Below are 17,782 nucleotides of genomic sequence, written 5' to 3' on the forward strand. Positions count from 1 at the left end.
TATTTGTCCCAGGTTATTTAAGTATTTATTTTCATAGGCTAAGTTGTCTGTAACCAGATGAGATCACAAGGTTCTTTCCATTATTCCAAAGCTGCATTCTCAAGGACAATGTCAGAGATATGAAAATCTAACTGACTATAGATTGTTGTCTTTGGTGGTCAAGGTCATTGACACTGAACTGCATTCTGAGATTTCCACTGTCAAGAAGAGCATTCTTAGCCCCCTATCTCTTAGAAGCCCCAGTTAAAAAATCCACAACATAACAAAGCATATGAAGTCCTTATGCTGCTTCTTTTTTAAAAAAAATTATGTTAGATAGCTTCAAGAATTAGCATCTGAATCACTGTAACTATAGGTAACCTCAAAGGAATATTATTCATAGCTGCTAGGTAACTGAGGATGCCAGTAGTTTAGATGGACTGAAAATAATTGGCAACTCTAAGGAAGTACTTAAGACAGTAGAAGAAACACCTGCCACTGTCCAGTAGGAGTGTGTTTTCTGAAGAATCCCTGCTTCTTGCACTTCTCATTGTCCCAAGTGTTCACCTGAAGCAGCAAGATGTTTTTAACCTAGCTCTCTGACATGAGGACATATCCATCTTTGGCAGTGAGAATAACCAAAACCAAAACAACAAAACCAAACAAAAATTCATAATTTCAAACTTTTTCCCTTGAAAACCCATGTCTTCCCAAGAACAACTCCATGGAAATCTTTCTCAGTCATCTGGAATAAGATATGGGGGAACTGTCCCAATCTGTACCTTGGTTTTCAGGTAGATGATGGTCATTGACATTTGTCCCTGCAGTTTGAGTTTGTATTTTGTAAGTGATCCATTGCCCCCTATCACATGAGTCTAGCTTCAATTTCAGTTGCAGATACAACCAAAGAACTAGCTCTGTCTTGGAAAAATTGGAATAGATTTGAAATAACATCTGTCAAGAATAGTCAACTGAAGAAAGAAAATAAAGCCACAAAAGAGACAGCACTGTTGCATTGCTCTGGCTCCTTTACAGCCTCTTCCAGCATGAACACAAACACATACACACACACACAGGATGACTCAGAGGTGTCACAAAAATAAACCTGAAATTCAGCATTGGTGAAAGAAAGACATGTGTTGTCAGAAAAGTATTAGTTTTTTTTCAATAGTGAAATTGAACATATAGGCTGCTGACCAAAACACAAAACAAATAAACCTTATTGTGGCAGACCCAACAAATTCAAATGTTTTGTTCTCTCTGAATACCCAAGAATAGTCCAGTTCCTCTAAAAATAAAGAACTTACCTTCAAAAATTAATTTAAAAGTGATCATTTTAAACTTAAGAGTTTGATCCTTAATTTGGTGTTTACCATGGAGAAGTCATATTCCCTTTTTAAAACCTCTCATAATATTTTATGCAACCAATATAAATTACATAGAACTTTGCAGGAATTAAGTGCATCGAAAACATGACAAGCTATGAAGTAGGAAATACTATGAAAGTATCTCTTAACTGGAAATCAGGTAGCTGAATTCTTTGTGGTGTTTGTTATACTCTAACCTTTCTGGGACTCAGTTTCCTCTCAAAGGAGACATTTGAACTGGATATTTTCTACAGTCTTCTCAGCTCTGGGATTTCATTTTTGCATAATAGAGTAGTACAGGAGACAATTATTGTCTGAGATAATCTTGTAAGGCAGCGGCATCAGCATTCCCTGGGATTTGTAAGAATTGAACATTCCCTGGCCCCATTGCAGACATCCAGACTCAGACACGGTGTGGATGGAGCCCAGCACTGAGTTTTAAGAAGCCCTCCAGGGGATGCTGATGCCTGCACCAGAGGAGCGTGCTCCAGCCTCTAGATCTCACACTGCTAGTGCCACAGTGGTGGTATCTAAGGGGTGTGCTCCAGCCTCTAGGTCTCACACTGCTAGTGCCACAGTGGTGGCAGTTAGGTGAGAAGACTTGTACTCATCCTAGGGACAGAAGGGGACAGCAGAGGTGGATGGGAAGGGGATGGACAGTGCAGCAACCACTGGGACAGGGACCTCTGGGTGAGGAGGTTGGGCTGAGTAAAGGTTAGAAGTCGTTTGCCACTAGGACTTCTTCTCGCCTCACCACTGACCCTATTCCCTGGTATTGGGGGGAAAATGTTTAAATATAGTACTAAAATATTAGTTTCCAAAGTGCAGCCTGAGCATCTCTTGCTCTCCTTTAGTTTGGTCCTCAAGCAGAAGTCACCTTACCTTCATATCTAGTCATCAATAGTTTATTCACATAGTGTAACAACTATCAGCCCAGTTCTCTTGGGCTCTCATCTGAGCCTGGAATTAACTCGGGGAAGGGAGTCTTTGGTTGAGAGAAGACAGTCAGGTGGTCCTGCCATTATACATGTCACATCACTCTATCATTTTAAAGTTGTAGCTTCCTAGAAGGATGTTGGAAGGCTATTGCTCCATGGTTACTGGCCAAATCGAGGAGTGTTTGTTGAGGCTTGGTGGGCTCATGACTTTGGAGTGAGGCCAGAGGTTGATGGACCCTCACGGTGTTTGTTGTGATCCAGCACCACTCATCTCGAGCAGCACCCGCCCCTCCATCAGTAGTGCTGTGCCCGGGGAGGCCCCTTTGATCTGCTGAAATCTTGTTACTCCGAGGTGGTCTCTTACCAGGTCTCATGAGTCCCCTCTGTGCCCATCCAGTGGCCGCAGGTCCACAGTGTCTCATTTGCCCTCCTACATGTTTTGGCCCAGTGCATCTGGACTCCAGCCTCCAGCTCACTCAGTGGGTCCCACTTTTGTCCTTGATCTCTGATGATTTTGTCAGTAGTACAGATTGAGTTCCACAGATGAAATGTAGCCTCCTATAGGAGTGTTTTTTGAAATCTATGCCATTTTAATTTACTTTGGGAAGAGCTGTCTGCACCTCCAATATGTTCTCTCATAGTTCACGTCACATTCGGTTATTCAGGGCAAAACATGTTAATGTGTAGTTGTTCTGGGATTAGGGAAATAAATCATAATGTGATCATCTCTTAACTACATCAGCCAAACTTGATGAGTCCACATGTGTATGTGTTTCCCTTTCTCTTCTGAGAACCAGCTAACATTAAGGTGATTCATACAAAGATTTCTTTTAGAGGAAACCAAAGAGAGGAAAAATACAGTATCTTTTGTGAGCCACAGTAACCCCATGGCGTTTATCATAAAATGCACTTTGTTTCTGATGACATCACTCTGACAGCTGGGATGGGGAAGCAGCCTCACTGGGAGATTGTCACACACTGTCACAAGCTCCCTTGGCTTCTCTCAATTTTATCTTTTTCCTTCTTCTAACTGGAAAACTCTTGGTTCAATTCCATTTGAATGTCAACAATCAAAAAAAATTAAAAACATAGCAAAGACTTCATGAGCAAATGTTCCAACTTCAGGGGGAAATAATCAAAGGGCCCGTTATTCCCATGTACTTGCCTAAAGATACGTAATACCGTTTGATGTGCACATACAATTTAATATGACCTCCTACAAAGCTAAAACAATCAGAACAAGAAAATGCACCATTTGAAATATTTGGGAAGAAAGTTTTATACCATCCTTTCATGTGAAACTTCTCAGAACAATGGCGTGCCTGGAAAACAGAGAAATTAGCACGGTTCCCATTTTGGTAGAAATATACATTTGGAAATGTCTTCCCAATGACTTTCATGTTGTAATGGGAAAGGAAAGAAGACGATGAAAGCTGTTGGTCTGATTTCCTAAAACAGGCTCCTGAATGTAATATAAAGGAAAGAAATATGACAGCCCGAGTTCATCAATCATTTCTAATGATCACTCTTATTTTAACAATGAGGGAACAGCACAGGTGGGCAGCAAGTCAGAGATCACCTTGTAAGTCAGCTGCACCAGACAAAATAAAATCCCAGAGGCTTCTTCTTTCTATGCTTCAGCTGCTGGCTCATGTGAGCTTTTTATTTCAGTTGTGTCTTGGCTATACATTTTGAAAGCATCTAATGGCATGCAACCCAGCAGGGTTTGAATGTGATTAGACCCAAGTGAAGCACCATTAAAAACGGGAGACATATCCCAATGACATGACATTTTGAATGAGTGCCCAGTGTGGACCCCAGTGTGCTGGCTTTGTGTTTGTACTTGTTTCTTTGATTCTTTAAACCGATTTCTTTTCAGAAGAAAATGTGCTTTCCTGAAACAGCTAATAGGATGCTTCATAGGTCACATGCTATTTTCAGGACCAGAGAAGAACAGCATGTGTTATGGATGAAGTGAAAAACACCACTGCAAACTTTCCCAGCCTCTGTAAGCTCAGGTCAAGGCATCGCCTTTATTTTACTTTTCAGTTGTTATCAAGTTTTCTCTATTTTTTTTCTTTGTTGACTACCTTGCAGCTTTGCTCCACCAATCAACCTTAACGCAGTCACCTACAGTCTCTCTTTGAACTTGAAAGGTGTAATAGGCTCATCAACCCAAGCCTTCTACTGCCTGTTGGGCTAGGACTTGGTTCTGTGATTTCAATTGATCTCAACCAATGCAATGTAGTACAATAGGTGTTTACGCCACACACAAAGCCCCATGCCAGCCACTGTTAAAAGACCATTTTTAAACTCCATGTCTAGCTGATCTCTTGCTCAAAAGCTGACACATTATATGTCCTCATAGCATAAATGTAAATGAATGTATAGGCATGTTTTTGTACTTGTTTGCTTTATCTTTTACAGTGTTTAATAATTGAGCTCAAGTGTTTGGGGATTACACTGTGAAAACTATTGGTTCGACAATCTACACTATTATTTCTGACAATGCTAAAGGGGTAAAAAAAAATGCTTGCTCATATCATGACCTGGCTTTAGAATATGATCATTTCCCTAATAGCCAAAACATTACACTCAAAATTATTACTATGAAAGACATTAGGAAAGGAGTTAGGGTAAAGAGTTGACTTTTCTATTTACTATGAAGTTGCTATTTAAATGCATCATGGTCTAGTTGACCTTAACACAACTTTTGCATGTGACTAATACCTCTAAAATCATAGCATGTTAAGGTTTTAATTTGAGGAGGGCAGCTAGAATTTGTTGCTTACCTCTTATGTTCCATGAGTCTCTGGGTGACTTCCTTTCAGAGCTCTTATATGAAACACCCACATTTTAGAGATACTGATAGTGGAGTGAAGATCATTAATTCCACTTTTTACACATGAATCAGGAGTGAAACACCATGACTCTCAATACAAGTCTAGTGCTCTATTCCCTACTGTGTGCAGCCTTTCATCCTCTCTGTTGTAGATGAGCCTGGTGGCATCCTTAGTTTGAAATTTTCTTTTGAGTTTTCTTATCCACGCCATCCCCAATCAAATATTTGTTGCTTCTGGAAAGCACAGATTTTTTTTTACTATTCCTTTGTTTTATGCAAAATAAATCAAACTGACTTCATTTTGACCATTCACATGAGGATCAAAAAAGCCTTATAGACATGGTTATGATATTGCAGAAATTACAGAACCCAAAGGAAAATCTTCATATGTTATGGTGCTAAATATCACTTTTTTGCCTGCTTTTAGTACACAGAATTCTTCTTGGTAAGTGTAAAGTGCTGCATGTGTACAGAGAACTTGTCAGTTGAAAATGCTTGAGGCTTTAGTCTGTATTTCAACGGGATGTGAATGAGCAGATGTTTATTTCAACACTTCATCAGCTGAGGCATCACTGTATATTTGCCTAAAGAATAAGAAGACAACAGCTGAGATGGATGAAGGAGTGAACAATGAAATGCTCAGTGTAAGGTAGATAAGAGGGAGGAGGAAGTAGAGAAAGCTACTTTAGGTGACATCCCAATACTTTTTACAGGCAAATTTATCAGGAAAGATACTACCCTCAAACTTCTGTAGGCATATACCCGTGCCTACCAGCTAAATAAACCACCTCAGCTGCGTATCAACTGTTTACCATCCCTTGTAAATTAGTATTGCTCTTGAGAGACGGCACATCCGAGAGGGTCACTATCCTGTGCTGTTCTCCTTTCCAAGAGCCTCTGATGATGAAATAACAGAAGGCTTATCTAACTTGATGTTTTTCTCATTGTCCTATTTTTTTGTTCCCTCCTACTCGGTAGATGTCTTTGATTTCTATTTCTTTATTTGTTTCCATAAATATTGACATTTTCTATCTTCTCAACCTCTACCCTCTTTATTTTGTATTCAAGTCACCCTCCTCCCTTTGAGGGCCACCATCCTTTCCTAAGAAGAGGTGACTGTCAACTCTTCCAAATTTTCATTTCTTAAATAGATCATACCCACCGCTCACACCTTCACACCTACCCACAGACTTGCAGCCTCTCCCATGTCACTTACTGCCACGTGTGCCTCTTGATCCCTCTCTCAACTTCAGATCTACTTCCTGTTCATCAGCGATTGCTCTTTTTCCTGCTCCTGACAATGTCTGCACCCAAACCTCTGTGCCTTTACCGTCAGAGCTTTGTACAATCCCTTGTCATCACGAGCTTGGAGAAATTCAGTAGTCCTCAGATATGTCTTGTTGTCTCCACTCTTGTTCAGCTCAATCCATCTTCCACACTGCTACAGGAGAGCTTTCTGGAAAGCACAGAAACAATTAGGTTGTACCCTGCTCTCTTTCTCACTTAGTTCTAACAGTCACTGTGACTCTCAGAGGTGAGTTTGTTTCTGTTAGCTTCTTCCAGTTCACTGGGAGAAAAATCAGCTTTAATGTGAAAAGCTGTGGGTAATATTTCTGAATGAGCAAGGACATCAGAATATTTTGAAAGCATTTGTCAGATAAAATGCACCTTAGCAATAGCACAAAGACAACTTCTTGCATATAGAAGAAATTTATGAGGCTAAATAAATAAATAAATAAATAACCTATTGCAGAGCTAAATTGGAAATCTAGGCTAAAAAAAATCAGGGCAGCACCTTCTAAATTAAAATTAATTGAACTAGATTAAGCTGAATTAAAATTGATTAGGCCAAGTCTGACATCATTATGAATTTTAATAATAATAATGAATAATGTTCATTGAACACCTAGTTGATATAGGGTAAGACACAGTCCCTTCCCCTGAGTTTATCATTTAAATTAGAAAGGGAGACTAAGAGTCTGCTGAAAAAGTGAACAGGAGAAATAGACCTCAGGGAAATGAGTTCTAACAGCACTAACTCCATCAGGAGAGAAAAGCGTAGTGTTGTAATGGGAGTAGGTACCTGCACAGAATGTGGGTTTCTTTGTAATTATTTAAGAGAGGGATAAGTCCCAGAAACGTTATCCTGTACGGTCGTTACTGGTGTTGTGAAAGTGTTTGTCAGTTTGAGTAAAAAAGGAAAAATTAAGTGAATAAGATACCAGATGTGACGAACCAGGAGGAAAAATTAATATATCGTTTCATTTGGTGAGGAATAAAGTTACTCACTAAACCTGTTCATAGTACTTTCTTATATATATATATAGCAATAACTTTATTTAAACATTAATCATATCATATGGTTGTATATGGGCCCTTTAAATTTTTTTATTGACTTTTTTTTTTAACAACAGTTTAAATTTCATAACCAAATTAAGTCAAAGGTGTGAAATTTTCCATGTGCCTCCCTGACTGCATACATGCATAGTGTCCCCCATGATCAGGACCACCACCAGATGGGACATTTGATAAAACTGAAGAACCTACATTGACAGGTCATCATCACCTGGAGCCCATAGTTTACATTATGGTTCACTCTTGGTGTTGTGCATTCATAGACTCTTTTTTTGAATCTGAGAACGGTCAAGCTAATTGTTTGCTTGTGTTATGTTTTAATAGTAACTTTATTAATTACTTTGTTTTCCAATAATCATTATTTTGAGGCATGATTAAAACAAGTTGAATTATTTCTCTTTTACGTTTTATAAAAGCCTTGAAAAGCATAATTTCAAAGAATAGTTCTGAGATTATCTTGAACAATAGCTATGTCAAAAATTAGACTCATTATGCCTTATTATATATCATGACTTTCAAAGGTAAACATATAATTGTCAGGATTAGGAATTGTCCAATTGCTAATATCTGCCCCTTTCTCTTTAAAGATCCACTTTGTCACTAGACGGGATAGCAGTCTCTTTAACTTGATCTCTTCCTTCTCTTGAGTCATATCGGTGAGGATGTGTACCTGGCCTTTCTTGAGCTTTGGCTGATGATCTCTGAGTTATTCCTTGAGGAAAATGTCAGCAGTTTATTCATTGCTAGTGTCAATAGTTGGTTCAGGTAGAATGTTTCCCTCTTATAAAATAATGCCTTTTTTTTTTAGGGGAGGAGATAATTAGGTTTATTTATTCACTTAATTTTAAGTGCAAGTCCTGGGGGGGATTGAACCCAGGACCTTGTGCATGCTAGGCAGGTACTCTAATACTGAGCTATCTCCTCCCCAATAATTTATTGTTATTTTGGGGGGGGAGGAGGAAAAGGTAATTAGGTTTGTTTGTTTGTTTATTTTAATGGAGGTACTGAGGATTGAACCCAGGACCTCATGCATGCTAAGCATGTGTTCTACCACTGAGCTATACCCTCCCCCACTCTTATAAAAGGAAGCTTTTAATAAACTAGGTATAAAATTACCATGGCTTCTGGGAGTATAGTGAGTGACCAATATCATGGTTCCAAGGATGAACACCTCACCCCTTTTATTCCGAAGAGTAAATATGCACTGTCTTATTCCCAAGATATTCCTTAAGGACTCAGAAAAAAATTACAAATTTAGGCAGGCAAGAGAAAAAACATGCTTCCTTTTTCAACAAACAGATCATGATTTCTCAGGGAAATATTGTACATGTCAGAAATGTGATGAACCCATCAAAATTATGTGAAATCTGGTATGTAAATCATGAACTCATAGCTTTATATCCCCCCAATGGTATGAAAGTTGTAACTGTTTAAAATTAAACATAAATACCAAAAGAAAACATAGAAGAATACATAGGTTATCTTGGATTTGACAATGACTTTTTAGTGAACAAGAACAAAACCGCAGTACATGAAAGAGAAGTTGATAATTTGGGCTTCATTAAAATAAAAACATCTGCTCTGTGAAAGATACTGTTAAGAGAATAAAAATCAAGCCACAGACTGGGAGAAAGTATTTGAAAATCTTATATCTGATAGATGACTTTTTTTCAAAATATACAAAGAACTCTTAAAACTCAGCAATGAGAAAACAACCCAATAGAAATGGGCAAAAGATCTGAACTCATAAAGGTGGACAAATGCTAAATAAGCACGTAAAAAGATGCTCAACATCATATATCATTAGTGATTATAAATTAAAACAACGAGGTACCACAACACTGATCACATCAAGTGCTGATAAGAATGTAGAGCGACAGGAATGGTGTCATTCATGGCTGGTAGGAAAGCCAAGTGGTACAGCCTCTTTGGAAAAGTGTATGACAGTTTCTTACAAAGCTAAGATAATTTTTCTACACCACCCAGCCATTGCACTCCTTGGTACTTACTGAAATTAGTTGAAAACATACATCTGTAGAAAAATCTGCACATCAGTTCTTATAGCAGCTTTATTCATAGTTGCCAAATTTTGGAAATAATCTAGATATCCTTCAATAGGTGAATGGACAAATAAAGCCATAGTACATGCATACAAGGGAATGTTATCCAGTGATAAGAAGAAATGCTCTATCATCCCACAAAAAGACATGGAGGAAGCTTTACTGCATGTTGCTAAGTGAAAAACGCCAATCTGAAAGGCTATATATCCATATCATTTCCGCTATGTGACAGTTTGGAAAAGGCAGAAGTATACAGGAGCTACAAAGATGAGTGTTTTCCAGGAGTTCAGGGGGAGGGTTGAATAAGTGGAGTGCAGGGGATTTTTAGGGCAATGAAACTTCTGTTAGATACTGTAATGGGGGATACATGACATTATGCATTTGACAAAGCCCATGGAATTGTACAACGTGGTGAACCCGGATGTCAACTGTGGTCTTCAGTTAATAATAATGTAGCAATATTGGTTCATCAGTTATAAAAAAATATACAATAGGTATTCAACATGTTAATAATAGGAAAAATCGAGTTGTGGGGGAAGGGGTAGGTGGGAATTCATTATGCTTTCCTCTTAATTTCTGTGAAAGCCTAAAACTGTTCTAAAATTAAAATCTATTAAAAAAAATAAATACACTATCAGCACAGTTCATGGGAAACCCTCATACTGCCGCTTCCCATATTTCTGTGCTTTCCTAAACCGTCGGTGTGTGTGGGAGTCCTCATGTAGATTTAGGGTAGGGTGGATATACTCTGACAGAGGCTTTTGTGATTGAGTTTGACAGAAGGCCATTTTTTTCATAAGACATTGCTTTTGTTTTGGTTTTGTTTTTGCTTTTGGAAACAACAAGGTGCCATTTAATCTGCTGAAAGAGGTCCTTCGCAAATATTTTTACCTAAAGACTGTCAGTGTACTCAAGACACATGATATCACCACACTGATATAATTTATTTTGGTTAAGGTAGTTTGCCTTAAACTACTAAAGGCAGTACTCTGACTGTGGAGTTGATGGTTGAGGGATCAACCTGGCATCGAAGCTGTCCAAGAAGTCCAGCATCCAACCCTGTCCCGGTGAGCCAGGATAAGAGGAAAACAATCGTCTTCCCTAGAGACTGGCTTTCCAGACACCTTTCCTGAATTACAAAACTCAAGAATTGATGCAAAGATTTGACAACACAAATACCACATGACCCTCAAAAGATGGTTCCTTATAGTGAAATAAATAAAGAGGTAAATGGAATACATATAAACTTTAAAATGCAGTGGCTTGGTAAACTAGAAGTCTTCTTGCTCCTGTAAGGGTGTAATCATCAATATGTATTGAAGGATGAGTTCTAAGATCCACAGAGGCTCAGGGATCCAGTCTGATGAAAGTTTTGTCACCTTCAAACTGTGGCTTCTATAGTCACCATATGTGCTGCTATTCATCTAAAGGATGATGAAAGAGAGAGAAAAAAATAACACATGGAAGTTGCTTAGACAGGTGCATATGACTTTTGCCCACATACTGTTGGCCAGAATTCACTCGTGTGGGCACATCTAAATACAAGGGAGGCTGCAAAATGAGAAGGTAAAGGAAGTGAGTATGTTGATAGACACAGGTATAGATAGTTACAGATTAATATGTATATATAAATACAGATGTCATTGATAAATATAAAGATATACCTTCCAAGATCATATATCTTATTCATTAGTATATATTAATTTAGTACAATCATTATGTACACTAATGAAAAAGATAGAATGGATTGGAATTGGTGATGAATAAAATTTGATTAATGAAATGAATGAATCTTTCCATGACAACATGTCATTTTCTGAGGCATATAATTAATATACCTTTCCATAGCAGAAATTTATATGTATTTACATATATATATGTGTGTGTGTGTGTATATATGTGTATATATATGTATAAAGAAATGAGAAAGTTAGGGCGATCCTACAAAGAATGGATAGATTTCTTTCTCAACTTGTTGAAGAGAGACATCTTAAGCTTTTCTCTATTATTTTAAGTTTCATCAAATTTTTTCTTTCCCAAGAGAGCTAATTTCTCACTGCAGTCTTGAGTCATGACAGATAATCAGGAAATCTGGTCAGGCTTCTGCAGTGCCATATTTCTGCGATTTTTATATTGTTATAAAACAGCTTCAGGGAAGACACACATACAAAAAAAGGGATAATAAGGGTGAGAGTGCATTAGCCTAAAGTATAATTTTATTGTTTTTCCATCTGTAGTAATTGTAAAAATAAACTCTTTTGTACGCTGATCAGCAGGACAAGTCATCAGAAAGATGCTTATGTCTTGCAACGTAGCTTCTTACATGTTATAAATAAGAACATCTTATCTGTATGGCTTTCCCCCCTCTTTTTCCCCTAGGAGCAGAGCCATTGCAATCTTCCTACTGGAAGAGTAATTTTTTTCCCCCCAAACCAGCATAGCTTGAGGGAATAGTATTTGTCTCAACCAAATCATTACTGCATATGGGATTTAGATTTGCATTTGCACATCTTTCCAAGGTGACTGAAAAAGCATCATTTTAAGAAAAGAACAATTTAAATAGTTTGGGAGATGTGTTTTCTCTCTACATATTGATTAAGAATAATATATGTGCTTTCTGTTGAGAGTGTTGGAGTCCTCACTCAATGAGCATCCTTCACCTAAATTTTACAGTGACAAACAAACCGAATCAAGAAAAAGAAGCTCTGTTCTTCCTCTCCCTCACATTCATACTGCCTGAAATACAGAAAGCTTTCCTTAAAATGTGTGCTGATTATTTTAGCATAGTAAAGGATGATTGCATTACATCGAAGAGTACAGCCATAATCAACTGTCTTAACCCTACGTTAATTATCTCTAACTTAAGGGAAGGACCTAATTTTGATGATGTGGAAAATAAAAACCAAGGTTTTGCCTAAAACATCATTTTTATCTTGTTCTAAAAAATTTTTAAAATCTATGAAAAATTAATGACTATTTTTTGACTCCTATTGTATCGAACAATGCATTTTTAATAAGCCTTGTTTTTTAGAACAGTTTTAGGTTTACAGCAAAATTGAGCATAAAATGAAGAGATTTCTTCTCCTTACCGTCCCCTAGACATGCACAGCCATGCCTACTGTCAGCATCCCCCCAAGTGGTACGTTTGTTATATATGATGAACCAACAATGATGCATCATTTCCACCCAAAGTCTATAGTTCACATTAGGGTTTACTCTTGGTGTTAATACATTCTGCGCATTTGGACAAATGTATAATTACATGTATACAAAATATGGTAGCATCCACACTAGTTTCACTGCCCTAAAAATCCTCTGTGCTCCAGCTATTTGTCCCTTCCTCCTCTCCCACCTCTGGCAACCACTGATCTTTTTACTGTCACCATAGTTTTGCCTTTTGTAGCATGTCATATTCTTGGAATTATGCAATATATAGCCCCCCTTCAGATTGGCTTCTTTCACTTAAAAATATGCATTTAAGTTTCCCCCATGTCTTTTTATGGCTTGATAACTTATTTGTTTTTGGTGCTGAATAACATTCCATTGCCTGGATGTACCATAAGTTTATACCCTCATTTACTGAAAAGCATCTTGGTTACTTCCAAGTTTTGGCCATTGTGAATAAAGGTGCTATAAACATCTTTGTGCATACGATGCGTTTTTCATTATTGATGGGAAATGGAGGGAATTCAAACACAAAAATGTATTTTTGGTTTCTGAAGGGGCTCTAAAAATCATATGGACCAGTTATTCTTTCAAATGTAATTTTCAGAAGTCTCTTGATAAATTTCTTATACAAATTCCTTAACATACTGAATAAAAATATCTGGGGATGAAGGCCAGGAAACTATATTGTCAACAAATTTATTAAATATCTGCAGTCATCAGCCAGATTTGGGAACCACAGCTCTAGGCAGCTCATTAATTTTAGGAACACAAGAGACAAGGCTTAAGTCATTCAACTATGTAGGGACAGTCAGGGCAAGAGTGGAAGTATGTTCTTGATTTTAGCCTTGTGATCGTATCAATTTTTAATGGGAGAGTAGAGTCTTCTTCCTTTCAGCCATGATAAATGCTTGTTGACATTACAGGAGAGCAGTGATACACTTTCTCTACCTTTACACCATATGAAGGCCCAACAAAGTGGTGAAAACTCACCCTTAATTCAAGGTGCTCTGAAGGGACTCAAACTTAAGCAGGATAGAATATTGTGAAATTTCTTCCTTGAGGGTCCCCTGGTCAATCCATGAAGATGACTGCTTAAATGTTTTGATTTTCAACATCTCTCCTTTTGGGGTATTTGAGCAAAGGATCTGATCCTCAAACTCCAGGAATCCATAATAGTTTACTTTTGTGGTTTTAGCAGACTCCTAAGGTACAAATGACCAAAAGGGTATAATAAATGGATTTTGTATTTTTTAAATTTTACTGTGTAAATGATATGGACATTTGAGTAGGCACATTTGAGAAAAATTCTGAGATTTCATTAAGTAGCAGTGATTCCTTTTCAGAATTGCCCTGTATGGTTGTGCAGGCTGTGAATTGCACAACTTCTGGGAGTGCCATTCACTTAGACTGAAGTGTAAATGATGCTTATTGGAGTTGGACAATACAGAGGCTCTGATTCTTATGTTTAGGCAAGAAAGATGGGCTATAAAAAGAAATACGGATAGTCTAATTTTCTAAAGAAGTACTGATGTTTAGCCTTGATAATCTCTATCATCATTTCAAACTGGCTATTTATTTGTGGTGAGAGCTTAAAAAAGGTGCTTCTTCATACAAAATTTTTAAACTTAAGTAAATACAGATTCATCAGCATGAAAAGGGCTACCGTTTTATCTTGCACAACTGGCACAACAGTGTAATTACTGAATGGATTAATTTAATGAAAGATCGTTTAGATATTTTAGAAGAAAGCACCTAAAATAATAATTTCCTTTGGAGTTATTCTGAAATAGATTTTTTTTCTATTGAAAATTAGGTAACTTCAGAAATATATGCTGAAGAGCTTGGCTAATGTTATATTCCTCTGTGTGTGGGTGTTTACATAATATATTCCAAATATTCATATGTGAAAGTATCAAGCTTAGTGTTTCCATGTAGATATTTCCAGGTATGTTCTATGTAGCATGGCAAAGCAATACAATTTTTGTCTTCTGTAATAACAATACAATTTAACCTAAAACGGTGTTCTTTATGGACAAATGACTCATGTTGACAGATTGTGCAAGAGTTAATTTATGTCAGTCAAATCTTGACTAGAAATACCTTCCGCATTTCCTTTATGATCTTAGAGAGTCTAGTCTTCAGACCAATGCCAGCATTGAGATGGAGTCACCTACAGCAGTAGGTTAGGGTAGAGAGGCTTTCAGACTCCAGATCTTCCAGCAGAAATAGTGGCTCTAGATGTTTTAGCATCTGATTGTTATTTGAGCATAAAGTTCTCACATGAGGACTCAAAAAATGAAAAGAAAAAAACTTATGTAGATACAGATATTTGCTATTTTTCTAGCTCTGAATTTGGTCTCAAAGACCAAAGTAAGGGCTAATTTGTATCGGTTTATTTATACACCTTTTTTTTTTCAACCAAGGATTTTTGGAGGTTTACAAAATTGCATACAAGAAACTGGAAAACTACAACTGCATTCCTGCAGGAAAGAAATATAAACTGGAGGCCAATGTTGCAGGCATTGGGTGAATGCTTTGGTTAATATTCCAAGGGAGTATTTGGACAATTCTGGGCAACCACTAAACAAGATTTCAAGACTGACTATACGGCACCATAATTGCAGGTTAAACCTAACAGATTTTAGTCCCTAAACTGAAGTGTTATCCATATATATAACAAAGGCGTGACCATAAAGGGACTAGTAGAGTTCCTTGGTTAACTTAGTGGAAGATAGAATCTCATTGTTCTTCCTATTCATTTTGGTTTAATCAATAATATTCCTTTGCTACACAGATCTTATGCATGGTGACAGTGACAGCTTAGGCAGTAAGCAATAGGACTGGCTGGCATTTTATACCTAAACTTGGTCATCACATTGGCCCTAAGGTAAAAGGTCCCTCAATATACAGTGAAAAGTCATTGCTAAGAAGCGATTTCTAGTCTCTGGAATGGAAATATACAGAGTGCTCTTTAATGTTTTGGAAGGTTTCTTTTTAGTAGGCTATAAAGTGTCTCAGCCATGGCTAACTTTTGTGACAGGAGAACCAGGTAAAAATTGACTAGCCTCAGGAAGGCTTGAAGTTCTTACTACATTTTTAAAGTCAGCACATTGCTTTCTCTCCTATATGCAATCACCATTCACCCAAATGCCCAACTTAGGAAAGATGCATTCAAATTTGACATCTCCCCCATTCACATCCTACACACTCAGCAGCCATTTCCATCAATTCTGTCCTACAAAAGTCTTCCTGTGCCTTAGAAGATAAATTTATCATCCAGTCTCATTAAACCCTAATTTACTAATCACAGTCAACAAACAGGTTGGAATATAAACAACTTCAATTTATACCCACTGTCATGGCCTTTTTTTTTTCTGTCTTTCAAAATCCGGTGAGATGACTCATTGATAGCAGAGCTGTGAACACTACAACTAATTAGGTTAGGCAAGTAGCATGGGAAGTAATGAGTGTTTTATTTATGTATTTTTTTACTGTTTGTTTAGTCCCATGAATGGAGAATTCAGGGCTTCTATAGCGATTTTTGCATAGTATGTACGTGAAATTCATCTATACTGTATCAGAGCTTATCCCCAGTTGCTTTCTAAGATAACAAATGTTTTGATCCCTCTCACCCACTGCACCTTTATCTGCCTTTAAGGTAACTTTAGTGCTTTCTTGACATCCTATGGACTGCAAATCGGACACACTGTTTTATTACCTAGAATCGTGTGTTTATGGTTTCTCCCTCAGAGCATCCCACTAACTGTCATGTGCCCCTGAGCAGTGAAATCTAGAATTGTTAGATCTGGAGATCATTAAAATATGCTGGAAAGCAGACTGGAGGTGCCTCAGTTCTTTCCTGGTGTCATCTATTTCTGATAATAATGGAAAAAACCGATCCTGCACAAATTCATCCACATGTGATTTGGGGAAGGGCCCAAATTAGGGCCCCTCTCTTGTACCATTTCACTCCTCCAGCTCATGCTGCTTCTTACCAAATTGGGAGAAAATTAAGCCCCTAGGAGTTAAATTCCATAAAAACACAAAATAGAACCACAGCTTACATGTTTTCACACATGTAACTATAGGGAGGGAGGGAGGTGGGCCTTTATGTGTTCAGAGCTGCCCTCATACCTGGGAAGGGCACAGGCAGAAGTTGCCCTGTAGGCAGTAGGCAAACCAGCATATTTAATCTGCTCCACAAGTCTAAGGGTTATCTGAATCACTGTAGTTGAGGACCACTTCACAGGAGATGGGTACAGTATCTCCAAGCTTTTTGAACATCTCAGATAATAAATACATTAAACATAGGTCTACATTAATTCTGTGAACCCTTGTTTGTTCCTGTCCTCTCTCCCTTTCAGTCTTTTTAGTCCTGCACTTTTGCTACTATGTATATATATATACTATATATACATACATGTATATGTACTTATATACATATACATATATGTGTATATTGTTTTATAGTGAAGACCTATAGGGACCAAGTAAAAATACATCATAATAAGAATGTAGACCTTTGGAGTCATTGCTCTGAAGACTGTGATAGTCATTTTGCTTATTTAAGACTTGTAAGGGAAGGAAGGGGTATAGCTCAGTGGCAGGGCACTGTGCTTAGCATGCACAAGGTCCTGGATTCAATCTCCAGGACCTCCATTAAGAAAGAAAGAAAGAAACCTAATTACCTCCCCACACTCCCCCTAAAATTTAAAAAAAATTTGAAAATTGAAAAAAAGTAATTGTAGAACTCAGTTTGTAAGCTGTAAACTCAACATAAGAGTCCTACCTAGAAGTGTTTTTAAGGAGGTTGTCTGCTTCTGTAGTCAGTGGCATCCGTGTTGAACTCAGCAAATACACAGAAGAAATAAATAATATTGAAAGAATTTCCAACTTTTAAACTCTTCAAGTAATTAGGCAAATAGTTGTCTCTTAATTTCTGTGACTTTGCTTTTCTGAGGACAACAGAAAAGTTCACAGAAAATAAATGCATGTGTTGCAGGATGATTGAAGACTACCTCTGTAAAATTCTTTAAATGCTGAACTATTTTAAAGTTTGAAGGTACTTACAAC

The sequence above is a fragment of the Vicugna pacos genome, chromosome 35 (assembly GCF_048564905.1).
Source record: "Vicugna pacos chromosome 35, VicPac4, whole genome shotgun sequence".
NCBI lineage: Eukaryota > Metazoa > Chordata > Mammalia > Artiodactyla > Camelidae > Vicugna > Vicugna pacos.